The sequence below is a fragment of the Anopheles gambiae genome, chromosome 2, assembly GCF_943734735.2.
Source record: "Anopheles gambiae chromosome 2, idAnoGambNW_F1_1, whole genome shotgun sequence".
NCBI lineage: Eukaryota > Metazoa > Arthropoda > Insecta > Diptera > Culicidae > Anopheles > Anopheles gambiae.
Genome location: NC_064601.1, coordinates 69794489 through 69820502, shown reverse-complemented (window position 1 = coordinate 69820502; position 26014 = coordinate 69794489). Strand labels below are relative to the sequence as shown.

The following is a 26014-nucleotide window of genomic DNA, read 5'->3' as shown; positions in this document are numbered from 1 at the left end:
GTGGTTTTCCCCATAACACCACAGTAGTATGTGCTTCGTTCGTCAAAGCTTTAATACGTTCGTCAAAGTGTGTGTGTGTGTGTGTGTGTGTGTGTGTGTGTGTGTGTGTGTGTGTGTGTGTGTGTGTGTGTGTGTGTGTGTGTGTGTGTGTGTGTGTGTGTGTGTATGTGTGTGTGTGTGTGTGTGTGTGTGTGTGTGTGTGTGTGTGTGTGTGTGTGTGTGTGTGTGTGTGTGTGTGTGTGTGTGTGTGTGTGTGTGTGTTAACTGTTGTCTGTGAGTCGCCCACTCGGCTCGGGGAACGGCTTTGTCGTATTGCTAGGTAGAACGTTTTTTTATCAAATTGTTAACAAAACTTACCGGCCTATTTGTATACATTTAACATACAAATAGCACGTGTTATAATTATCACTGTGGTTCCGGTGTAACGGCTAGCATGACCGAATTATCACGCGATTATCGACCTTTCTGTTGTTTCAATTGAAATTAAAAAAGAGAAATATTTAACTTAATTTTCTTTTCCATTCCAGGATCATGAAAAAAGCCTCCGCTTCATTGCCGAGGTGCAAAAGCACCGTGGTTTGTGGGAGAAAAAAAATAAAAACTACAAAAATGTAGTTTTGAAGGACGACGCGTGGGCTGCGATAGCGGCCAAGGAGGAGGTTTCGCCACAAGATGCGAAACATCTGTGGTCCCGACTTCTTGGCATTTATCGGACCAACAAGGCCAAGGTTAAGAACACGACGCAAACCGGTGCAGGTACATGTAGAAAAATATATATACAGTTAATTTATTATTTCTCATCTCAATTGACTATTGTTTTATTTTAGGCAATGACGACGTGTTCCGGCCACGGTGGTTCGCCTACCATGCGATGTTTTTTGTAGACGAGGCCACCCAAGTTGCGGTGCATGTAGACACGGTGAGTATGTTTATACTTATTTTAAATAACTAGTTGTGTGGGTCAACTAGTTTGTTTAATCTTTGGCGTGGAAGCTAATGTCAGCTTTCAAATCAATTTTACATAAATGCCTAGTATTGAGCATCAATACATTTGGGTATCCATGATTGATAAATGTTCTCCGACGAACTAATTGACCTTACTCACATTCTATTTAACTAACTTAATGCAAAGCTCGTTTGTTATATACATAAAAAAGCTCTCTTTTGCACTTATATAATTAACATTTTGACGAACAAAGTATATCATATAATTCAACTGGTGGTTTTCCCCATAACACCACAGTAGTATGTGCTTCGTTCGTCAAAGTTTTAATACAAATGAATCATTTCACACACGAAGTGTTCCTATGATTCTTAAAATGTACACATATACGGACGATCACGACAAGCAGGAAATACTGACCGGCGCACCACGTCAACAGCACGAGACCAATATGTATAGCCGTCCGGAATCATAGTGCTGACATGACGATGGACTCTTTCTTCGCTCGTTGTACAATTGCAATCGGCAATAACAATTGGCAATCGATCGTTGCGCTGGAAACAGGTGCGTAATTGATAGACGAGCGTACCCTGCTTGCTACGATCGTCCGTGATACTCCGCTATTTCAGCGGGTCGATGGCCAATTCGTCCGATAATGTGTTTGGGCGAGTCGCTATCGTGTACGTAGCTATAGTTAAGTTTCTCCATAATCAATCTTGAAGAGAATTGATTTTAGAAAGATTTTACTGTACATAGTTACGTGCGTATGATTATCGCCACGTTCGTCCACTCGATCCACCAGCAGCAACCAAACACAACAGGCATGTGGCCACGTTTATTCGGTGAGTGAGCTAGTAAGCCAGCCAGCAGTTTATCCAGCCGCTAATAGAGCAGGCGAGTAATGCTTTAAAAACTCCGTAGTTGTTGCACTCGCGTACTTAAATGTATATTATAAATAACCATGCTGGTAGTAATGTACAGAATAATCGGTGTAGTTGTATTTGCCATTTCATAATTTATTATTAATTTTAATATTCATGGTATTGGTTGGACGTAGAACGATTATGTTTTAAATGGTTTGCAATGTGGTTCCTTATGTCAGCAAGATTTTCTGAAGGTCGGGAAGCAATGTTTTGGAGATCGGTCAAGCCCCCTTCACTTCTCCAATCTCCATCGACTCGTCGCCCGCGAACAACCCTATCAAATGCAGACGGGGTGTGTATGTGTCCCGCAAAGCATGCTTGCGCAAAAAATTGTGCAAATAAACTGTTGTCAAAACAATGTTTTTGGCAACATCCGGCTGCAGTTGTATGCCTTTGAGCACTCTCCATCGATTCGCTAATATTCCAAGCGAATTTTCAACTGGCATACGACAAGTAGAGTGCATTTTGTTGAATGTACGCACCATTGAATCAGGAGGATGCACCCCGCTGTACGGTCTTAAGCAGTAATTGGTAAAGGCAAATGCCTTGTCACCGAGAATAAAGTATGGGACTGGGGTTTGGTACGGGACCTGCAATGGCGTTGCTGGTGGAATGTTTAGTTGGTCGTTTTCTAGCTTGTGATACAGCCGTGTGTTTTTAAATATTCCACCGTCCGATTCCCTTACCACCAGCATCTGCCCATAAAAAGTTATAGTCAACATCGACCACAACCATTAATACAATACTAAAAAAAAATTGATAGTTGTGATATTCGGATCCGCTATTATGAGGGCAAATAATTTCAACGTGCTTCCCATCGATTGCATCTATTGCGTGAGGAAATCTCCAGCGCTGCTCAAATCGTCTTGAGATTGCAAGCCATTCTTCTTCGGTAGAGGGTAGCTAAAAGATGAGAAACATAAATTATGATTTTAATGTTCATTTTCTTTTTTTTTTCAGCTTGGCTACGACGATGAGGGCCTCACTCCCCGTTCCCTCGTGGAGGCAGCCTACGCGGTTCCACAATCGTTGGACGACATCGATTGGGATGCCGCAGTTGCCTTCGACCCCGAGCCATTCTCTCCCACTCCTTCTTCCTACCCTTCTGCTTTATCCGTCACTCCTGGCACGATCCGCGAGGGAAACGGTGTGAGTGGGGCCCTCAACAACCGGCTGCAACAACCGGTTTCGGGCGCAACAGGCGCACCGGAAAATGCAGATCCGGACGATTTCGGCCTTTACGTGGCCGATGAGCTTCGGCTTATTTCGTCTCCAAAAAGGAGACGCATTATGAGTATTCAGCGGGAGTTATTAGAAACAATAAAAAAAAATCTTTAAAACATAACTTTGAATACTTTTTGAGTTTTGTATATCACATTAGTTACTTGATTGAAGAGCTACGTTCGAGGAAAAAAAAAGTTTCCGTTTTCATATTACATGAACCTTTTAGTAATGGGCGGGTCGACCCGAACCTATCGGGTCGGAGCCATCCGAAAGCGACGCGGAGTCGTTCGGGTCAACCCAAAAGGTATAAGTAGTTTCAGTGGGTGCAAATACTCCGATAGGTGCGAGAAAGCATAAACGACTCCGACCCGTGGGTGCTGCGAGTTCGGGTCGGGTCGGACCACGGTAGGTTCGGTTGCAACGAGTTCGAGTCGACCCAAAAGATCAGTAGGTGCGAGAAAGCATAAGCGACTCTGACCCGTTGGTGCAGCGAGTTCGGGTCGGGTATTGATTCCGGCTGACTCTTTTCATACGAGGACGTTCAAGAGGAAAACGTAGTGCAGCTCATTTCACACTTATATTCCGGCTCTGTTTTTCATGAACTATCCGCCGGCATCTACTACGCAAGCAGTGAATTTTGATCCAAAGATGCATGTAGAAAAAGTGAGGTTTTTCGCTATAATTTCAACTCTACTCTCTTCATCAATACTGTGGTGTGTCGGTTGATGTCTTTATCAATCGCAATAATATTTAGAAAATCATTTTTTTACCTTTACACTGTTGTATTCATGCGATTAGAGTACAGTTGTCCGCAATGTATTCTGTTTCTCTAGCCAAAGAGTCCCCAGAGCAATGGTTGGCCCCCGGCAAACGGGAAAGTTTACTGGCAGGCCCTGGTGCCCGCTACCGGGCTGAACGTTTTAAACACATAAACACTGAAGCGAGGCTGGTTACACCCGCAACTTACCTTGACATAATCCCGCAAAGCCTCGATAAGACATGCGCACGTCTCTTTAACTATTCTGCTGATAGAATGCCTCGACACCTAAAATTATATGTTGATTGATAAAAGTGTGCTTAGCAAAAAGCAAAAAGCAAAAATAATATCAGCAGCCTTTCCTGTTCCGTGATTGCTTTGCGGAAATCTGTGTCCATTTTCGCAATTTTTGGACCAACAAGGGACAGTAAATGGAAGAAATCTTCCTTCTTCATCCTTAAAAATCGGTTCATCGTCTCGTATATACCCGATGTCGTGATGTCGGTCAGTAGCCGGTTGCCGGTTTCGTTTCGGTTCAGGAATAAGTCCTGAACCCACAAATGACGTGCCTGCGGACTACGGGAACGAGATCGGGCACGATCCCGGACTTCGTTGTTGTCATTTTCAAGCTCTGGCTCGCTCATTTTTCCAAAAAATCGAGAACCACAAAAATTTTCACTTCTACTAAACACCGGCCGGCAAACGGTTCAAAAGATAAACAATGCACACTGCTGCGATCAAGGTGATAACATAGACTACCATTATATGTGGAAGATTTGGCTGTGGAAGCCATGATGGACGGAGTTTGGCAGATGGAAAGGAATGTTGTCGTGCGCTTTGTATGAAGCTTAGGCATCCAACTGTCAAATGACGATTTTCCCAGCAGTACTCGGCGTCCTGACCTGTAGCAATTTATTGATTTTGATCAACATGTCAAACGGCATACAGACAGCCTGGTCGAAAATTGATGAGACACCAAGCATGAATAATTTTGGCACTTAAATTATACCCACATCTAGCTTGCGCTGGTCGCCGCCAGATGCGCTATTGAATATAAAAATCACACCACGGAGTACGATCAATGTAGCCCGGCCTTAAGATTTTCGCGCATACAATTATGACGCACGATGTGTGTGCCGCGGCGTAATTCGCTACTCGTATAGCCGTCTCGCTTCTTCTTGTGTGTGGTTTATCGTTGCTCACCGCTTCAAGAACATTGCTGCTCACACACACGTCAGTCTGTGGCAAACAATTGGAGGGGGAGGTGTGTCGGTTTGCTCCAGAAATCGTGTGTGATTTTGGTGTTCTGAATTTGGTTCCATTGCTGTTTGTTTTAGCGAAATTAAAAAGGTAAGAATCATCAACCGATGTAAAAGTGTGAGAGTAAGATAATGCTGATGGTGACTGATGCTTTTCTTTGTTTCTTTTCCTGCTTTCATCCACCGATGGCGTCGAGCATCGCCGAGGGTGTGATCGAATGCGGAAAATTCTAAACGAGGAGCTTCATTCCGGATTTTGTTTGCAATAAGGTAAGTTATGATAACACACAAAGCATACCAAAAAAGAGTAAGTAATCTTATTCTTAACTTCCATTTCTTCAACAGCGCTGAACTCATCCTCCAGCTTACAACGAACGGTCAACGGATGAGGAAGGAGAGGAGGGAAGGCAAAGGTACACGCACAAACGTGCACACATCAGCCTTGTCGGAGAACGAGAACACGGGAGAGGGAGGCCGGCAACGTATCGAACCTCTTCATTTACGCTCCCTCGTGCGTTCGTGCGTGCGTGCGCGCGCCCGTCTATGTGTGTGTGTGCATGCCTGCGTGCGTGGCTGTGTGTGTTTAGCCGCTTCGCGTTAACGGGATCCTACGGGATCACTATGCGAAAAACACCAAGAGAGGGATACAGTATTGGACAAGAAGATAGGGCCTTTTTTTTTCAACGCACCATGCACATGGGAAAGGTTTATGTGTGGGTTGTATGTGGGTGTGTGTGTGTGTGTGTGTGTGTGTGTGTGTGTGTGTGTGTGTGTGTGTGTGTGTGTGTGTGTGTGTGTGTGTGTGTGTGTGTGTGTGTGTGTGTGAGTGAGTGTGTGTGTGTGTGTGTGTGTGTGTGTGTGTGTGTGTGTGTGTGTGTGTGTGTGTGTGTGTGTGTGTGTGTGTGTGTGTGTGTGTGTGTGTGTGTGTGTGTGTGTGTGTGTGTGTGTGTGTGTGTGTGTGTGTGTGTGTGTGTGTGTGTGTGTGTGTGTGTGTGTGTGTGTGTGTGTGTGTGTGTGTGTGTGTGTGTGTGTGTGTGTGTGTGTGTGTGTGTTAACTGTTGTCTGTGAGTCGCCCACTCGGCTCGGGGAACGGCTTTGTCGTATTGCTAGGTAGACGTTTTTTTATCAAATTGTTAACAAAACTTACCGCCCTATTTGTATACATTTAACATACAAATAGCACGTGTTATAATTATCACTGTGGTTCCGGTGTAACGGCTAGCATGACCGAATTATCACGCGATTATCGACCTTTCTGTTGTTTCAATTGAAATTAAAAAAGGGAAATATTTAACTGAATTTTCTTTTCCATTCCAGGATCATGAAAAAAGCCTCCGCTTCATTGCCGAGGTGCAAAAGCACCGTGTTTTGTGGGAGAAAAAAAATAAAAACTACAAAAATGTAGTTTTGAAGGACGACGCGTGGGCTGCGATAGCGGCCAAGGAGGAGGTTTCGCCACAAGATGCGAAACATCTGTGGTCCCGACTTCTTGGCATTTATCGGACCAACAAGGCCAAGGTTAAGAACACGACGCAAACCGGTGCAGGTACATGTAGAAAAATATATATACAGTTAATTTATTATTTCTCATCTCAATTGACTATTGTTTTATTTTAGGCAATGACGACGTGTTCCGGCCACGGTGGTTCGCCTACCATGCGATGTTTTTTGTAGACGAGGCCACCCAAGTTGCGGTGCATGTAGACACGGTGAGTATGTTTATACTTATTTTAAATAACTAGTTGTGTGGGTCAACTAGTTTGTTTAATCTTTGGCGTGGAAGCTAATGTCAGCTTTCAAATCAATTTTACATAAATGCCTAGTATTGAGCATCAATACATTTGGGTATCCATGATTGATAAATGTTCTCCGACGAACTAATTGACCTTACTCACATTCTATTTAACTAACTTAATGCAAAGCTCGTTTGTTATATACATAAAAAAGCTCTCTTTTGCACTTATATAATTAACATTTTGACGAACAAAGTATATCATATAATTCAACTGGTGGTTTTCCCCATAACACCACAGTAGTATGTGCTTCGTTCGTCAAAGTTTTAATACAAATGAATCATTTCACACACGAAGTGTTCCTATGATTCTTAAAATGTACACATATACGGACGATCACGACAAGCAGGAAATACTGACCGGCGCACCACGTCAACAGCACGAGACCAATATGTATAGCCGTCCGGAATCATAGTGCTGACATGACGATGGACTCTTTCTTCGCTCGTTGTACAATTGCAATCGGCAATAACAATTGGCAATCGATCGTTGCGCTGGAAACAGGTGCGTAATTGATAGACGAGCGTACCCTGCTTGCTACGATCGTCCGTGATACTCCGCTATTTCAGCGGGTCGATGGCCAATTCGTCCGATAATGTGTTTGGGCGAGTCGCTATCGTGTACGTAGCTATAGTTAAGTTTCTCCATAATCAATCTTGAAGAGAATTGATTTTAGAAAGATTTTACTGTACATAGTTACGTGCGTATGATTATCGCCACGTTCGTCCACTCGATCCACCAGCAGCAACCAAACACAACAGGCATGTGGCCACGTTTATTCGGTGAGTGAGCTAGTAAGCCAGCCAGCAGTTTATCCAGCCGCTAATAGAGCAGGCGAGTAATGCTTTAAAAACTCCGTAGTTATTGCACTCGCGTACTTAAATGTATATTATAAATAACCATGCTGGTAGTAATGTACAGAATAATCGGTGTAGTTGTATTTGCCATTTCATAATTTATTATTAATTTTAATATTCATGGTATTGGTTGGACGTAGAACGATTATGTTTTAAATGGTTTGCAATGTGGTTCCTTATGTCAGCAAGATTTTCTGAAGGTCGGGAAGCAATGTTTTGGAGATCGGTCAAGCCCCCTTCACTTCTCCAATCTCCATCGACTCGTCGCCCGCGAACAACCCTATCAAATGCAGACAGGGTGTGTATGTGTCCCGCAAAGCATGCTTGCGCAAAAAATTGTGCAAATAAACTGTTGTCAAAACAATGTTTTTGGCAACATCCGGCTGCAGTTGTATGCCTTTGAGCACTCTCCATCGATTCGCTAATATTCCAAGCGAATTTTCAACTGGCATACGACAAGTAGAGTGCATTTTGTTGAATGTACGCACCATTGAATCAGGAGGATGCACCCCGCTGTACGGTCTTAAGCAGTAATTGGTAAAGGCAAATGCCTTGTCACCGAGAATAAAGTATGGGACTGGGGTTTGGTACGGGACCTGCAATGGCGTTGCTGGTGGAATGTTTAGTTGGTCGTTTTCTAGCTTGTGATACAGCCGTGTGTTTTTAAATATTCCACCGTCCGATTCCCTTACCACCAGCATCTGCCCATAAAAAGTTATAGTCAACATCGACCACAACCATTAATACAATACTAAAAAAAAATTGATAGTTGTGATATTCGGATCCGCTATTATGAGGGCAAATAATTTCAACGTGCTTCCCATCGATTGCATCTATTGCGTGAGGAAATCTCCAGCGCTGCTCAAATCGTCTTGAGATTGCAAGCCATTCTTCTTCGGTAGAGGGTAGCTAAAAGATGAGAAACATAAATTATGATTTTAATGTTCATTTTCTTTTTTTTCAGCTTGGCTACGACGATGAGGGCCTCACTCCCCGTTCCCTCGTGGAGGCAGCCTACGCGGTTCCACAATCGTTGGACGACATCGATTGGGATGCCGCAGTTGCCTTCGACCCCGAGCCATTCTCTCCCACTCCTTCTTCCTACCCTTCTGCTTTATCCGTCACTCCTGGCACGATCCGCGAGGGAAACGGTGTGAGTGGGGCCCTCAACAACCGGCTGCAACAACCGGTTTCGGGCGCAACAGGCGCACCGGAAAATGCAGATCCGGACGATTTCGGCCTTTACGTGGCCGATGAGCTTCGGCTTATTTCGTCTCCAAAAAGGAGACGCATTATGAGTATTCAGCGGGAGTTATTAGAAACAATAAAAAAAAATCTTTAAAACATAACTTTGAATACTTTTTGAGTTTTGTATATCACATTAGTTACTTGATTGAAGAGCTACGTTCGAGGAAAAAAAAAGTTTCCGTTTTCATATTACATGAACCTTTTAGTAATGGGCGGGTCGACCCGAACCTATCGGGTCGGAGCCATCCGAAAGCGACGCGGAGTCGTTCGGGTCAACCCAAAAGGTATAAGTAGTTTCAGTGGGTGCAAATACTCCGGTAGGTGCGAGAAAGCATAAACGACTCCGACCCGTGGGTGCTGCGAGTTCGGGTCGGGTCGGACCACGGTAGGTTCGGTTGCAACGAGTTCGAGTCGACCCAAAAGATCAGTAGGTGCGAGAAAGCATAAGCGACTCTGACCCGTTGGTGCAGCGAGTTCGGGTCGGGTATTGATTCCGGCTGACTCTTTTCATACGAGGACGTTCAAGAGGAAAACGTAGTGCAGCTCATTTCACACTTATATTCCGGCTCTGTTTTTCATGAACTATCCGCCGGCATCTACTACGCAAGCAGTGAATTTTGATCCAAAGATGCATGTAGAAAAAGTGAGGTTTTTCGCTATAATTTCAACTCTACTCTCTTCATCAATACTGTGGTGTGTCGGTTGATGTCTTTATCAATCGCAATAATATTTAGAAAATCATTTTTTTACCTTTACACTGTTGTATTCATGCGATTAGAGTACAGTTGTTCGCAATGTATTCTGTTTCTCTAGCCAAAGAGTCCCCAGAGCAATGGTTGGCCCCCGGCAAACGGGAAAGTTTACTGGCAGGCCCTGGTGCCCGCTACCGGGCTGAACGTTTTAAACACATAAACACTGAAGCGAGGCTGGTTACACCCGCAACTTACCTTGACATAATCCCGCAAAGCCTCGATAAGACATGCGCACGTCTCTTTAACTATTCTGCTGATAGAATGCCTCGACACCTAAAATTATATGTTGATTGATAAAAGTGTGCTTAGCAAAAAGCAAAAAGCAAAAATAATATCAGCAGCCTTTCCTGTTCCGTGATTGCTTTGCGGAAATCTGTGTCCATTTTCGCAATTTTTGGACCAACAAGGGACAGTAAATGGAAGAAATCTTCCTTCTTCATCCTTAAAAATCGGTTCATCGTCTCGTATATACCCGATGTCGTGATGTCGGTCAGTAGCCGGTTGCCGGTTTCGTTTCGGTTCAGGAATAAGTCCTGAACCCACAAATGACGTGCCTGCGGACTACGGGAACGAGATCGGGCACGATCCCGGACTTCGTTGTTGTCATTTTCAAGCTCTGGCTCGCTCATTTTTCCAAAAAATCGAGAACCACAAAAATTTTCACTTCTACTAAACACCGGCCGGCAAACGGTTCAAAAGATAAACAATGCACACTGCTGCGATCAAGGTGATAACATAGACTACCATTATATGTGGAAGATTTGGCTGTGGAAGCCATGATGGACGGAGTTTGGCAGATGGAAAGGAATGTTGTCGTGCGCTTTGTATGAAGCTTAGGCATCCAACTGTCAAATGACGATTTTCCCAGCAGTACTCGGCGTCCTGACCTGTAGCAATTTATTGATTTTGATCAACATGTCAAACGGCATACAGACAGCCTGGTCGAAAATTGATGAGACACCAAGCATGAATAATTTTGGCACTTAAATTATACCCACATCTAGCTTGCGCTGGTCACCGCCAGATGCGCTATTGAATATAAAAATCACACCACGGAGTACGATCAATGTAGCCCGGCCTTAAGATTTTCGCGCATACAATTATGACGCACGATGTGTGTGCCGCGGCGTAATTCGCTACTCGTATAGCCGTCTCGCTTCTTCTTGTGTGTGGTTTATCGTTGCTCACCGCTTCAAGAACATTGCTGCTCACACACACGTCAGTCTGTGGCAAACAATTGGAGGGGGAGGTGTGTCGGTTTGCTCCAGAAATCGTGTGTGATTTTGGTGTTCTGAATTTGGTTCCATTGCTGTTTGTTTTAGCGAAATTAAAAAGGTAAGAATCATCAACCGATGTAAAAGTGTGAGAGTAAGATAATGCTGATGGTGACTGATGCTTTTCTTTGTTTCTTTTCCTGTTTTCATCCACCGATGGCGTCGAGCATCGCCGAGGGTGTGATCGAATGCGGAAAATTCTAAACGAGGAGCTTCATTCCGGATTTTGTTTGCAATAAGGTAAGTTATGATAACACACAAAGCATACCAAAAAAGAGTAAGTAATCTTATTCTTAACTTCCATTTCTTCAACAGCGCTGAACTCATCCTCCAGCTTACAACGAACGGTCAACGGATGAGGAAGGAGAGGAGGGACGGCAAAGGTACACGCACAAACGTGCACACATCAGCCTTGTCGGAGAACGAGAACACGGGAGAGGGAGGCCGGCAACGTATCGAACCTCTTCATTTACGCTCCCTCGTGCGTTCGTGCGTGCGTGCGCGCGCCCGTCTATGTGTGTGTGTGCATGCCTGCGTGCGTGGCTGTGTGTGTTTAGCCGCTTCGCGTTAACGGGATCCTACGGGATCACTATGCGAAAAACACCAAGAGAGGGATACAGTATTGGACAAGAAGATAGGGCATATGACGGCAATGACGACGTGTTCCGGCCACGGTGGTTCGCCTACCATGCGATGTTTTTTGTAGACGAGGCCACCCAAGTTGCGGTGCATGTAGACACGGTGAGTATGTTTATACTTATTTTAAATAACTAGTTGTGTGGGTCAACTAGTTTGTTTAATCTTTGGCGTGGAAGCTAATGTCAGCTTTCAAATCAATTTTACATAAATGCCTAGTATTGAGCATCAATACATTTGGGTATCCATGATTGATAAATGTTCTCCGACGAACTAATTGACCTTACTCACATTCTATTTAACTAACTTAATGCAAAGCTCGTTTGTTATATACATAAAAAAGTTCTCTTTTGCACTTATATAATTAACATTTTGACGAACAAAGTATATCATATAATTCAACTGGTGGTTTTCCCCATAACACCACAGTAGTATGTGCTTCGTTCGTCAAAGTTTTAATACAAATGAATCATTTCACACACGAAGTGTTCCTATGATTCTTAAAATGTACACATATACGGACGATCACGACAAGCAGGAAATACTGACCGGCGCACCACGTCAACAGCACGAGACCAATATGTATAGCCGTCCGGAATCATAGTGCTGACATGACGATGGACTCTTTCTTCGCTCGTTGTACAATTGCAATCGGCAATAACAATTGGCAATCGATCGTTGCGCTGGAAACAGGTGCGTAATTGATAGACGAGCGTACCCTGCTTGCTACGATCGTCCGTGATACTCCGCTATTTCAGCGGGTCGATGGCCAATTCGTCCGATAATGTGTTTGGGCGAGTCGCTATCGTGTACGTAGCTATAGTTAAGTTTCTCCATAATCAATCTTGAAGAGAATTGATTTTAGAAAGATTTTACTGTACATAGTTACGTGCGTATGATTATCGCCACGTTCGTCCACTCGATCCACCAGCAGCAACCAAACACAACAGGCATGTGGCCACGTTTATTCGGTGAGTGAGCTAGTAAGCCAGCCAGCAGTTTATCCAGCCGCTAATAGAGCAGGCGAGTAATGCTTTAAAAACTCCGTAGTTGTTGCACTCGCGTACTTAAATGTATATTATAAATAACCATGCTGGTAGTAATGTACAGAATAATCGGTGTAGTTGTATTTGCCATTTCATAATTTATTATTAATTTTAATATTCATGGTATTGGTTGGACGTAGAACGATTATGTTTTAAATGGTTTGCAATGTGGTTCCTTATGTCAGCAAGATTTTCTGAAGGTCGGGAAGCAATGTTTTGGAGATCGGTCAAGCCCCCTTCACTTCTCCAATCTCCATCGACTCGTCGCCCGCGAACAACCCTATCAAATGCAGACGGGGTGTGTATGTGTCCCGCAAAGCATGCTTGCGCAAAAAATTGTGCAAATAAACTGTTGTCAAAACAATGTTTTTGGCAACATCCGGCTGCAGTTGTATGCCTTTGAGCACTCTCCATCGATTCGCTAATATTCCAAGCGAATTTTCAACTGGCATACGACAAGTAGAGTGCATTTTGTTGAATGTACGCACCATTGAATCAGGAGGATGCACCCCGCTGTACGGTCTTAAGCAGTAATTGGTAAAGGCAAATGCCTTGTCACCGAGAATAAAGTATGGGACTGGGGTTTGGTACGGGACCTGCAATGGCGTTGCTGGTGGAATGTTTAGTTGGTCGTTTTCTAGCTTGTGATACAGCCGTGTGTTTTTAAATATTCCACCGTCCGATTCCCTTACCACCAGCATCTGCCCATAAAAAGTTATAGTCAACATCGACCACAACCATTAATACAATACTAAAAAAAAATTGATAGTTGTGATATTCGGATCCGCTATTATGAGGGCAAATAATTTCAACGTGCTTCCCATCGATTGCATCTATTGCGTGAGGAAATCTCCAGCGCTGCTCAAATCGTCTTGAGATTGCAAGCCATTCTTCTTCGGTAGAGGGTAGCTAAAAGATGAGAAACATAAATTATGATTTTAATGTTCATTTTCTTTTTTTTCAGCTTGGCTACGACGATGAGGGCCTCACTCCCCGTTCCCTCGTGGAGGCAGCCTACGCGGTTCCACAATCGTTGGACGACATCGATTGGGATGCCGCAGTTGCCTTCGACCCCGAGCCATTCTCTCCCACTCCTTCTTCCTACCCTTCTGCTTTATCCGTCACTCCTGGCACGATCCGCGAGGGAAACGGTGTGAGTGGGGCCCTCAACAACTGGCTGCAACAACCGGTTTCGGGCGCAACAGGCGCACCGGAAAATGCAGATCCGGACGATTTCGGCCTTTACGTGGCCGATGAGCTTCGGCTTATTTCGTCTCCAAAAAGGAGACGCATTATGAGTATTCAGCGGGAGTTATTAGAAACAATAAAAAAAAATCTTTAAAACATAACTTTGAATACTTTTTGAGTTTTGTATATCACATTAGTTACTTGATTGAAGAGCTACGTTCGAGGAAAAAAAAAGTTTCCGTTTTCATATTACATGAACCTTTTAGTAATGGGCGGGTCGACCCGAACCTATCGGGTCGGAGCCATCCGAAAGCGACGCGGAGTCGTTCGGGTCAACCCAAAAGGTATAAGTAGTTTCAGTGGGTGCAAATACTCCGGTAGGTGCGAGAAAGCATAAACGACTCCGACCCGTGGGTGCTGCGAGTTCGGGTCGGGTCGGACCACGGTAGGTTCGGTTGCAACGAGTTCGAGTCGACCCAAAAGATCAGTAGGTGCGAGAAAGCATAAGCGACTCTGACCCGTTGGTGCAGCGAGTTCGGGTCGGGTATTGATTCCGGCTGACTCTTTTCATACGAGGACGTTCAAGAGGAAAACGTAGTGCAGCTCATTTCACACTTATATTCCGGCTCTGTTTTTCATGAACTATCCGCCGGAATCTACTACGCAAGCAGTGAATTTTGATCCAAAGATGCATGTAGAAAAAGTGAGGTTTTTCGCTATAATTTCAACTCTACTCTCTTCATCAATACTGTGGTGTGTCGGTTGATGTCTTTATCAATCGCAATAATATTTAGAAAATCATTTTTTTACCTTTACACTGTTGTATTCATGCGATTAGAGTACAGTTGTTCGCAATGTATTCTGTTTCTCTAGCCAAAGAGTCCCCAGAGCAATGGTTGGCCCCCGGCAAACGGGAAAGTTTACTGGCAGGCCCTGGTGCCCGCTACCGGGCTGAACGTTTTAAACACATAAACACTGAAGCGAGGCTGGTTACACCCGCAACTTACCTTGACATAATCCCGCAAAGCCTCGATAAGACATGCGCACGTCTCTTTAACTATTATGCTGATAGAATGCCTCGACACCTAAAATTATATGTTGATTGATAAAAGTGTGCTTAGCAAAAAGCAAAAAGCAAAAATAATATCAGCAGCCTTTCCTGTTCCGTGATTGCTTTGCGGAAATCTGTGTCCATTTTCGCAATTTTTGGACCAACAAGGGACAGTAAATGGAAGAAATCTTCCTTCTTCATCCTTAAAAATCGGTTCATCGTCTCGTATATACCCGATGTCGTGATGTCGGTCAGTAGCCGGTTGCCGGTTTCGTTTCGGTTCAGGAATAAGTCCTGAACCCACAAATGACGTGCCTGCGGACTACGGGAACGAGATCGGGCACGATCCCGGACTTCGTTGTTGTCATTTTCAAGCTCTGGCTCGCTCATTTTTCCAAAAAATCGAGAACCACAAAAATTTTCACTTCTACTAAACACCGGCCGGCAAACGGTTCAAAAGATAAACAATGCACACTGCTGCGATCAAGGTGATAACATAGACTACCATTATATGTGGAAGATTTGGCTGTGGAAGCCATGATGGACGGAGTTTGGCAGATGGAAAGGAATGTTGTCGTGCGCTTTGTATGAAGCTTAGGCATCCAACTGTCAAATGACGATTTTCCCAGCAGTACTCGGCGTCCTGACCTGTAGCAATTTATTGATTTTGATCAACATGTCAAACGGCATACAGACAGCCTGGTCGAAAATTGATGAGACACCAAGCATGAATAATTTTGGCACTTAAATTATACCCACATCTAGCTTGCGCTGGTCACCGCCAGATGCGCTATTGAATATAAAAATCACACCACGGAGTACGATCAATGTAGCCCGGCCTTAAGATTTTCGCGCATACAATTATGACGCACGATGTGTGTGCCGCGGCGTAATTCGCTACTCGTATAGCCGTCTCGCTTCTTCTTGTGTGTGGTTTATCGTTGCTCACCGCTTCAAGAACATTGCTGCTCACACACACGTCAGTCTGTGGCAAACAATTGGAGGGGGAGGTGTGTCGGTTTGCTCCAGAAATCGTGTGTGATTTTGGTGTTCTGAATTTGGTTCCATTGCTGTTTGTTTTAGCGAAATTAAAAAGGTAAGAATCATCAACCGATGTAAAAGTGTGAGAGTAAGATAATGCTGATGGTGACTGATGCTTTTCTTTGTTTCTTTTCCTGTTTTCATCCACCGATGGCGTCGAGCATCGCCGAGGGTGTGATCGAATGCGGAAAATTCTAAACGAGGAGCTTCATTCCGGATTTTGTTTGCAATAAGGTAAGTTATGATAACACACAAAGCATACCAAAAAAGAGTAAGTAATCTTATTCTTAACTTCCATTTCTTCAACAGCGCTGAACTCATCCTCCAGCTTACAACGAACGGTCAACGGATGAGGAAGGAGAGGAGGGACGGCAAAGGTACACGCACAAACGTGCACACATCAGCCTTGTCGGAGAACGAGAACACGGGAGAGGGAGGCCGGCAACGTATCGAACCTCTTCATTTACGCTCCCTCGTGCGTTCGTGCGTGCGTGCGCGCGCCCGTCTATGTGTGTGTGTGCATGCCTGCGTGCGTGGCTGTGTGTGTTTAGCCGCTTCGCGTTAACGGGATCCTACGGGATCACTATGCGAAAAACACCAAGAGAGGGATACAGTATTGGACAAGAAGATAGGGCCTTTTTTTTTCAACGCACCATGCACATGGGAAAGGTTTATGTGTGGGTTGTATGTGGTTGTGTGGTTGTGTGGTTGTGTGTGTGTGTGTGTATGTGTGTGTGTGTATGTGTGTATGTGTGTGTGTATGTGTGTATGTGTGTGTGTGTGTATGTGTGTGTATGTGTGTATGTGTGTGTGTGTGTGTGTGTGTGTGTGTGTGTGTGTGTGTGTGTGTGTGAGTGTGTGTGTGTGTGTGTGTGTGTGTGTGTGTGTGTGTGTGTGTGTGTGTGTGTGTGTGTGTGTGTGTGTGTGTGTGTGTGTGTGTGTGTGTGTGTGTGTGTGTGTGTGTGTGTGTGTGTGTGTGTGTGTGTGTGTGTGTGTGTGTGTGTGTGTGTGTGTGTGTGTGTGTGTGTGTGTGTGTGTGTGTGTGTGTGTGTGTGTGTGTGTGTGTGTGTGTGTGTGTGTGTGTGTGTGTGTTAACTGTTGTCTGTGAGTCGCCGACCATGATTGATAAATGTTCTCCGACGAACTAATTGACCTTACTCACATTCTATTTAACTAACTTAATGCGAAGCTCGTTTGTTATATACATAAAAAAGCTCTCTCTTGCACTTTTATTATTAACATTTGACGAACAAAGTATATCATATAATTCAACTGGTGGTTTTCCCCATAACACCACAGTAGTATGTGCTTCGTTCGTCAAAGTTTTAATACAAATGAATCATTTCACACACGAAGTGTTCCTATGATTCTTAAAATGTACACATATACGGACGATCACGACAAGCAGGAAATACTAGAGAGAGATTGACTGTCAACCTGAGTGGATGTGCCTTCCTCGTGCTCCTGATTTTATACGCTGTTTTGCCGTGTTTTTTCTGGAATCTCAACATTTGCAACAGTGGTGCTGCTGAGTTGTTCGTACTGGCTAGTGCGTGCCTTCGATTAATATAAAGCTGCTTCTGTTTATTCAACATTTTTGCCGAGAAAGTGTTTGGCTTCGGTTCTGCTCCTGTCACTCATCAGATTGTGCTGAGTCATCGTTATGCAGTGCTCAACCTGCAATGCACCCACCGATAGTGCTAATTCGGTGTCCTGTGCCGGTGTTTGTGGTTCCAAGCATCACACCCATTGCACGGGGTTGTCCCGTGATTCTACTCGTGAGCTTGGGCGTAATAATCAATTGTTGTGGTTGTGCAAAACATGTCACGAGTTTCGCATTGGCACAAATTCACTTCTCACAAGTGAGATAGCAGCCCTACTCGAATTGGTGAAAGCAGATATTCTCACCACAATTGACTCATCTCTCTCTTCTCTTAGATCGGCTATCAAGAGCGATTTGCTTCCTGAGATCCTCGCTCTCGTTGATAAGCGAGCGCTAACACCCATATTAGCTAAGCCGTCTGTTAGCAACGCATCGCGATCGCACACATCGACTAATGTATCGTCGCTCAATGCCACAAATACATCCAGAACGACTAAAACAGCTTCCGCTCGCCGTACATTTACTAACTCAACGGAGCTCACTGATGATATCCAAGCTGCGAACGATACCAACACTGTGGATGATTCTGACAACTGTAACCACTACAATCATCGTACTAAGCCGACTAGTGATGTTAGTGCTGGAAACTATCGAAAAAATACACAAGCATCTTCTGATCCTGTTTTGAACCAAAACACCACCAACACGGGCATAGCCGAGAAAGTATGGTTATACTTCACGAACATCAAATCGCATGTCTCGGCTGATGATATGCGTGTGTGGCTTAAAGCTGTGCTACCAACGGACGATATTAATATTTACCGTCTCACGAAAAAGGGTGTGAACCTGGACTCGATGTCATTCATATCGTTCAAAGTGAGTGTTCCTAAATCTCTTAAGGAGCTTGCGCTGCACTCTACTATTTGGCCAGTTTCACTTACTGTTCGGGAGTTTGTTGCTCGTGGCCTACCAAAGCAACGTGTACATGAAAGGGCTCGATTGGACCCTTCTGAGCTTATTTCGCTTCGTACAAATAGTGAAAATTGCTCTTCAGCTGTGCCAAAAACTACCGCTCATCCGGATCATTTTTTGGAACATCGATCGCCACCCCCACAGCGCGTGATTCTATCACCATCCCAGATGACCGAGATCCTAGAGGCTATTCAACCGGAGTTTCCTCCCACACCGCCTCAGTTATCACCGGGGGTGGGGCTTCAATCACAATCGAATCTCAGCAACACGAACCGCTCACCACAGATCAGCCCGTTTGCCAAACGGATAGCTCACAAGTAATAGACCCATTTGTGATATATTACCAAAATGTTCGAGGCCTTCGCACCAAATACAATGAATTGCGCCTTTCTGCTAATGAATCAGGGTTTGAAATGCTTGCCCTTACTGAAACCTGGTTAAATGAATCGATTCCATCCAACATGGTCCTTGATAGTGATGCCTACAACATATACCGCTGTGATCGAAGCAGGTTAAACAACGAACGTTCGCGTGGGGGTGGTGTGCTACTTGCATGTTCCGTTCGATACAGTATCGGACATTAAGATAGGACCCTTTTTTTTCAATGCACCGTGCACTTGTTTTGCCACGTTACTCGTGTTTGTGTGTGTGTATGTGTGTATGTGTGTGAGTGTGTGTGTGTGTGTGTGTGTGTGTGTGTGTGTGTGTGTGTGTGTGTGTGTGTGTGTGTGTGTGTGTGTGTGTGTGTGTGTGTGTGTGTGTGTGTGTGTGTGTGTGTGTGTGTGTGTGTGTGTGTGTGTGTGTGCATGTGTGTGTGTGTAGTAGTAGAAAGTGAGTGTGCTTTTTAATGTGTATTTGCAAGTGCGCGGGTTTGTGTCTGAAAAACATAGCTTGCCATGATGTCATATTGCGTTGAAATTATTCTTATTATGTGTGTTATCATGTGAAACATTGTGCGTTTACACTTGGATAAAAACTAAAGTTTGCATCGACAGCAGCCCTTGTTCCTCGGACGAAAACGCAGGTGTGCTGTTTCATGAATGTGAATGCGACACCGGTGCGAAATGGACACACGCACAATAGCAATGAACTCGGCATTCTCTCACAGGTGTTTCTCCAGTGCACGCCATTGAAAGGCCTTCGTGCATCTCTGCGTTGCACGTTGTGTGCGAATGGTAAACTTTGTGCGTGCATTGAGCTGGCGCGCAGTTGTTCTTTTCAATGGGCGTTTTGTTTCATGAGCGCGGCAGTATTCTGTTCTCGATTTTGAAGGGAAGACGCTTACTCGCGTACTCGTTGATAGTTTTTATCCATGCGATGTTTTCGCTGCTCGACAACGATGTTATTCATCGCGTATAGAAGTAGAACGCAGGCAGAGCACGGGATCAGCCGTGTCCAAGTTTTTAACCAGCGCGTTCTTGACGGTCCAAGCAAGCAATGTTAGTAACAATGGGTCGAGGTAAACGTTGTACCGATTATCAGCGCCATATGTAAAAGCGAATGGCTGCTGCTGGCATTAAGCGCAAAAGGATCGAGTTCGTAATGGAACGATCGCGCACTTTTGTGGCAAACGCGCTTCGGACAACCGAAACGTGCTTAGACAACTGAAACGCGCTTGGACAACCGAAACGCGCAAGTCAACCGGTCGTCCTCAGAAGACCACGGCGAAAGAAGACCGTAACATTGTTAATATATCGAAAACACACTGATCGCGAGGGCGGTGGTCCTGCTTATCACACCAAAAACCTAACCCAAAACACAAAAAAGCTACTTACAAATCTATCCGAAACGACCTACTTGTGAAACAAACACACACATCAATACACATTCAAACATACATCCACACACACACACACATGCACACACACATACACACACACACATACACACACATACACACACACACAAACACAAACACATACAAACCACACATAAACTTGGCCCAACGGGTGCACGGTGCGTTAAAAACCCAATGCCCTATCTTTCTGTCCGATACTGTATCCTTCTGTGGCACTTAACATTAATCAACCCACGCTTGAAGCTTATGTATACGTGTTTCTTTTTCTAAGTTTCGTCTTTATGTGGGGATTGTTTATGTGCCACCGTATTTGAGCAGCGACCGCAACTATTTGGAATCCCTTTCTGCTTTCATCAGTGATGCATACATGCAAATGAAACCGAATGATCATCTTATCCTTCTGGGTGACTTCAATCAACCTGCGTTAGAGTGGTCGCTTTCTACCGCAGTAAGGCCAGATTCATCTTCAGCTATAAGACATTATGTGCCACATATTTCTTCGAATACATCCAGTTCCTGCTTTTTGGATATGTTAAACCTGCATGAACTCTATCAGCTGAACGGGGTGCATAACCATTTAAATCATTATTTGGACCTGGTGCTCTCTAACTCTGCTGCAGCTGCTTGTTGTTCTGTGTATCCTGCTTCGTCACTGCTCCTGCCCCAGGATGCCCATCATCCTGCTCTAGAAATTGCGTTACCGTCTTCTTTATTTAGGGCTAGTAGGGTTATGAATGTATTACCTTCTGCTCCTAATTCATTGAGAGTTCGTTATAATTTTCGGCTCACAGACTATCGTAAACTTAATTCAATTCTATCTCGTTCCGACTGGTCTTTTTTTTATCAATGTACATCGGTCGACGAGGCTGTCCAATCGTTTAATGCTTTGTTAACCTCTGCACTCCTTTCATGTACACCTATTTTTCGTTCCCCTCCTAATCCTCCCTGGTCCAATCGTACTCTTCGCAACCTGAAAAAGGATAGAATGAAATATCTTAGGAGGTATCGTCTGAACCGATCTGCTTTCAACTTTCGTTTATTTAAGTACGCTGCCTCTGCGCATCGACTATACAACAGGGCTTGTTTTGAGGCCTATTCGAGTAGACTGCAATCGCGTTTCCGTTCTGATCCAGCATCCTTCTGGCAATTTGTTAGGATTCGAACAGGGTGCAATACGTTACCTAATGAAATGGTACTTGATTCTCGAACTGCCTCTACGCCTGTTGAGATCTGTGAGCTATTCTCTGCACATTTTTCCCAAATGTTTGAGCCACCGGTTAGTGACCCTAACCTTATTGAGGGTGGGCTACTCTACACGCCAGAGATCTTAATTAATCTCTCCGATATTTCGGTTAGCTCTGAAACAGTTGTACAGGTGTTATTTGGGTTGAAACGTTCTTTTACTCCTGGTCCAGATGGCATTCCTGCCTCTGTTTTAATAAACTGTAAGGACGTGCTTGCTCCACACCTTGCTAAAATTTTCAACCTTTCACTTTCTCTTGGGGTTTTTCCTGCTCTTTGGAAATCCTGTTGGCTTTTTCCGGTACACAAAAAGGGATGCCGTAGCATTGTTTCTAATTATCGTGGGATAACCCAAACTTGCGCCACAGCCAAAACTTTTGAGCTATGTATCCTTCCAACCATACTTCATAGTTGTAGTTCAGCTATTAGCCCTAAACAGCATGGGTTTATACCTGGTAGGTCTACTTCAACTAATCTCATGTCTTTTATTTCCAATATTTTTAGATCTTTTGAGGCCGGTACCCAACTTGATGCAATATACACCGACTTTCATGCTGCTTTTGATAGTTTGCCTCACTCTTTATTATTAGCTAAATTGTCTAAACTTGGTTTTGGTGATGGCATTATTAGCTGGCTGTCCTCATATTTAAGTAATCGATCATGCAGGGTTAAAACCGGGTCGTACTTATCTGAGGAGTTTTTTTGTACGTCAGGTGTCCCTCAGGGTTGTGTGCTAAGTCCACTTCTGTTTTCTTTGTTCATCAATGATGTTTGTAATGTTTTACCTCCTGATGGTCATCTCCTTTATGCGGATGATATCAAAATCTTTTTACCTGTGTCTTCTTCTTCTGATTGTCTGAGACTTCAGCATTACCTCAATGCATTTGCTCATTGGTGTTCATCCAATTTACTTCGCCTGTGTCCCGAAAAATGTTCTGTTATTTCTTTCTCTCACTCTCTTTCTCCTATTTTATTTAACTATACTCTCTCTAGCGCTTCCCTCTCTCGTGTTATGTCCATCCGTGACCTTGGTATTATACTTGACTGTCGTCTTAACTTTAAACTGCAGCTTGATGAGGTGCTACTAAAAGCAAATCGAACCCTTGGGTTTATCTTACGTTTTACCTCTATTTTTAGAGATCAAAGCATCCTAAGAATCCTTTATTGTGCTTTGGTAAGGCCTATTCTTGAATATGCAAGTATCATCTGGAATCCTCCCACTATTGATGGCTGTTCGAGAATTGAAAGCATTCAGCGCCTCTTTACCAGGATTGCCTTTCGTCGTTTGTTCGGTGCTGCCTCACTACCTCCCTATGAAACGCGATTGCAGTTATTCAATCTTCACTCCTTAAGCTTCCGCCGCCAAGTGTTTCAGGCTTGTTTTATTGGTGGCTTATTACTTTCTGCTACTGATGCTCCTGATTTACTCTCGTCCATCTCGCTGTATGTTCCCTCTCGTTCTCTTCGTCCACGTGATCCTCTGTCAATTGAAACACGTCATACTCTTTATACTTTCAATGACCCTCTTCTGTCCTGTTTCAGGTTGTTTAACCACTTTTACTATCTCTTTGATTTCGACTCCTCTCTTAACTCTTTCCGTAACCGTATTTTTTCTTCTAATTCCCTTTAATTATTCTCCTTAGTTTTCTATTACTCTCTTTTTTTTGTTTTTGTTAAGTTTATGATAGTCTCTACGCTCTACTCTTGTTTTTTTCTTTTCTTTTTTGCTAGGTCAAGACTAGGTTAGTTAGGCTTAGTTTTTCATGAATTATTTTGTTTATTTGTTAGTATTAAATTAGTTTTAAGTCTATTATATTTAGCCTTGATGGCGGATATTGTATGAAATAAATGAAATGAAATGAAATGAAATACTGACCGGCGCACCACGTCAACAGCACGAGACCAATATGTATAGCCGTCCGGAATCATAGTGCTGACATGACGATGGATTCTTTCTTCGCTCGTTGTACAATTGCAATCGGCAATAACAATTGGCAATCGATCGTTGCGCTGGAAACAGGTGCGTAATTGATAGACGAGCGTACCCTGCTTGCTACGATCGTCCGTGATACTCCGCTATTTCAGCGGGTCGATGGCCAATTCGTCCGATAATGTGTTTGGGCGAGTCGCTATCGTGTACGTAGCTATAGTTAAGTTTCTCCATGATCAATCTTGAAGAGAATTGATTTTAGAAAGATTTTACTGTACATAGTTACGTGCGTATGATTATCGCCACGTTCGTCCACTCGATCCACCAGCAGCAACCAAACACAACAGGCATGTGGCCACGTTTATTCGGTGAGTGAGCTAGTAAGCCAGCCAGCAGTTTATCCAGCCGCTAATAGAGCAGGCGAGTAATGCTTTAAAAACTCCGTAGTTGTTGCACTCGCGTACTTAAATGTATATTATAAATAACCATGCTGGTAGTAATGTACAGAATAATCGGTGTAGTTGTATTTGCCATTTCATAATTTATTATTAATTTTAATATTCATGGTATTGGTTGGACGTAGAACGATTATGTTTTAAATGGTTTGCAATGTGGTTCCTTATGTCAGCAAGATTTTCTGAAGGTCGGGAAGCAATGTTTTGGAGATCGGTCAAGCCCCCTTCACTTCTCCAATCTCCATCGACTCGTCGCCCGCGAACAACCCTATCAAATGCAGACGGGGTGTGTATGTGTCCCGCAAAGCATGCTTGCGCAAAAAATTGTGCAAATAAACTGTTGTCAAAACAATGTTTTTGGCAACATCCGGCTGCAGTTGTATGCCTTTGAGCACTCTCCATCGATTCGCTAATATTCCAAGCGAATTTTCAACTGGCATACGACAAGTAGAGTGCATTTTGTTGAATGTACCCTCCATTGAATCAGAAGGATGCACCCCGCTGTACGGTCTTAAGCAGTAATTGGTAAAGGCAAATGCCTTGTCACCGAGAATAAAGTATGGGACTGGGGTTTGGTACGGGACCTGCAATGGCGTTGCTGGTGGAATGTTTAGTTGGTCGTTTTCTAGCTTGTGATACAGCCGTGTGTTTTTAAATATTCCACCGTCCGATTCCCTTACCACCAGCATCTGCCCATAAAAAGTTATAGTCAACATCGACCACAACCATTAATACAATACTAAAAAAAAATTGATAGTTGTGATATTCGGATCCGCTATTATGAGGGCAAATAATTTCAACGTGCTTCCCATCGATTGCATCTATTGCGTGAGGAAATCTCCAGCGCTGCTCAAATCGTCTTGAGATTGCAAGCCATTCTTCTTCGGTAGAGGGTAGCTAAAAGATGAGAAACATAAATTATGATTTTAATGTTCATTTTCTTTTTTTTTCAGCTTGGCTACGACGATGAGGGCCTCACTCCCCGTTCCCTCGTGGAGGCAGCCTACGCGGTTCCACAATCGTTGGACGACATCGATTGGGATGCCGCAGTTGCCTTCGACCCCGAGCCATTCTCTCCCACTCCTTCTTCCTACCCTTCTGCTTTATCCGTCACTCCTGGCACGATCCGCGAGGGAAACGGTGTGAGTGGGGCCCTCAACAACCGGCTGCAACAACCGGTTTCGGGCGCAACAGGCGCACCGGAAAATGCAGATCCGGACGATTTCGGCCTTTACGTGGCCGATGAGCTTCGGCTTATTTCGTCTCCAAAAAGGAGACGCATTATGAGTATTCAGCGGGAGTTATTAGAAACAATAAAAAAAAATCTTTAAAACATAACTTTGAATACTTTTTGAGTTTTGTATATCACATTAGTTACTTGATTGAAGAGCTACGTTCGAGGAAAAAAAAAGTTTCCGTTTTCATATTACATGAACCTTTTAGTAATGGGCGGGTCGACCCGAACCTATCGGGTCGGAGCCATCCGAAAGCGACGCGGAGTCGTTCGGGTCAACCCAAAAGGTATAAGTAGTTTCAGTGGGTGCAAATACTCCGATAGGTGCGAGAAAGCATAAACGACTCCGACCCGTGGGTGCTGCGAGTTCGGGTCGGGTCGGACCACGGTAGGTTCGGTTGCAACGAGTTCGAGTCGACCCAAAAGATCAGTAGGTGCGAGAAAGCATAAGCGACTCTGACCCGTTGGTGCAGCGAGTTCGGGTCGGGTATTGATTCCGGCTGACTCTTTTCATACGAGGACGTTCAAGAGGAAAACGTAGTGCAGCTCATTTCACACTTATATTCCGGCTCTGTTTTTCATGAACTATCCGCCGGCATCTACTACGCAAGCAGTGAATTTTGATCCAAAGATGCATGTAGAAAAAGTGAGGTTTTTCGCTATAATTTCAACTCTACTCTCTTCATCAATACTGTGGTGTGTCGGTTGATGTCTTTATCAATCGCAATAATATTTAGAAAATCATTTTTTTACCTTTACACTGTTGTATTCATGCGATTAGAGTACAG

At 44.0% G+C, this 26014-nt stretch overlaps 1 protein-coding gene across 12 annotated transcripts in view; it reads right to left on the bottom strand.

Annotated features, from left to right (window-relative positions):
• LOC133391068 (uncharacterized) overlaps positions 1–26014 on the bottom strand; it is a 149185-nt gene that overhangs the window by 61707 nt on the left and 61464 nt on the right. For 8 of the 12 annotated variants that reach the window (XR_009764547.1, XR_009764552.1, XR_009764548.1 and 5 more), the window contains one exon: positions 24671–24889. The exons of the other annotated variants lie outside the window; for them this stretch is intronic. The gene's annotated coding sequence lies outside the window, so the exon portion shown is untranslated. Of the gene's footprint in view, positions 1–24670; positions 24890–26014 lie in introns of those variants that run through there. 12 annotated transcript variants of the gene reach the window in all.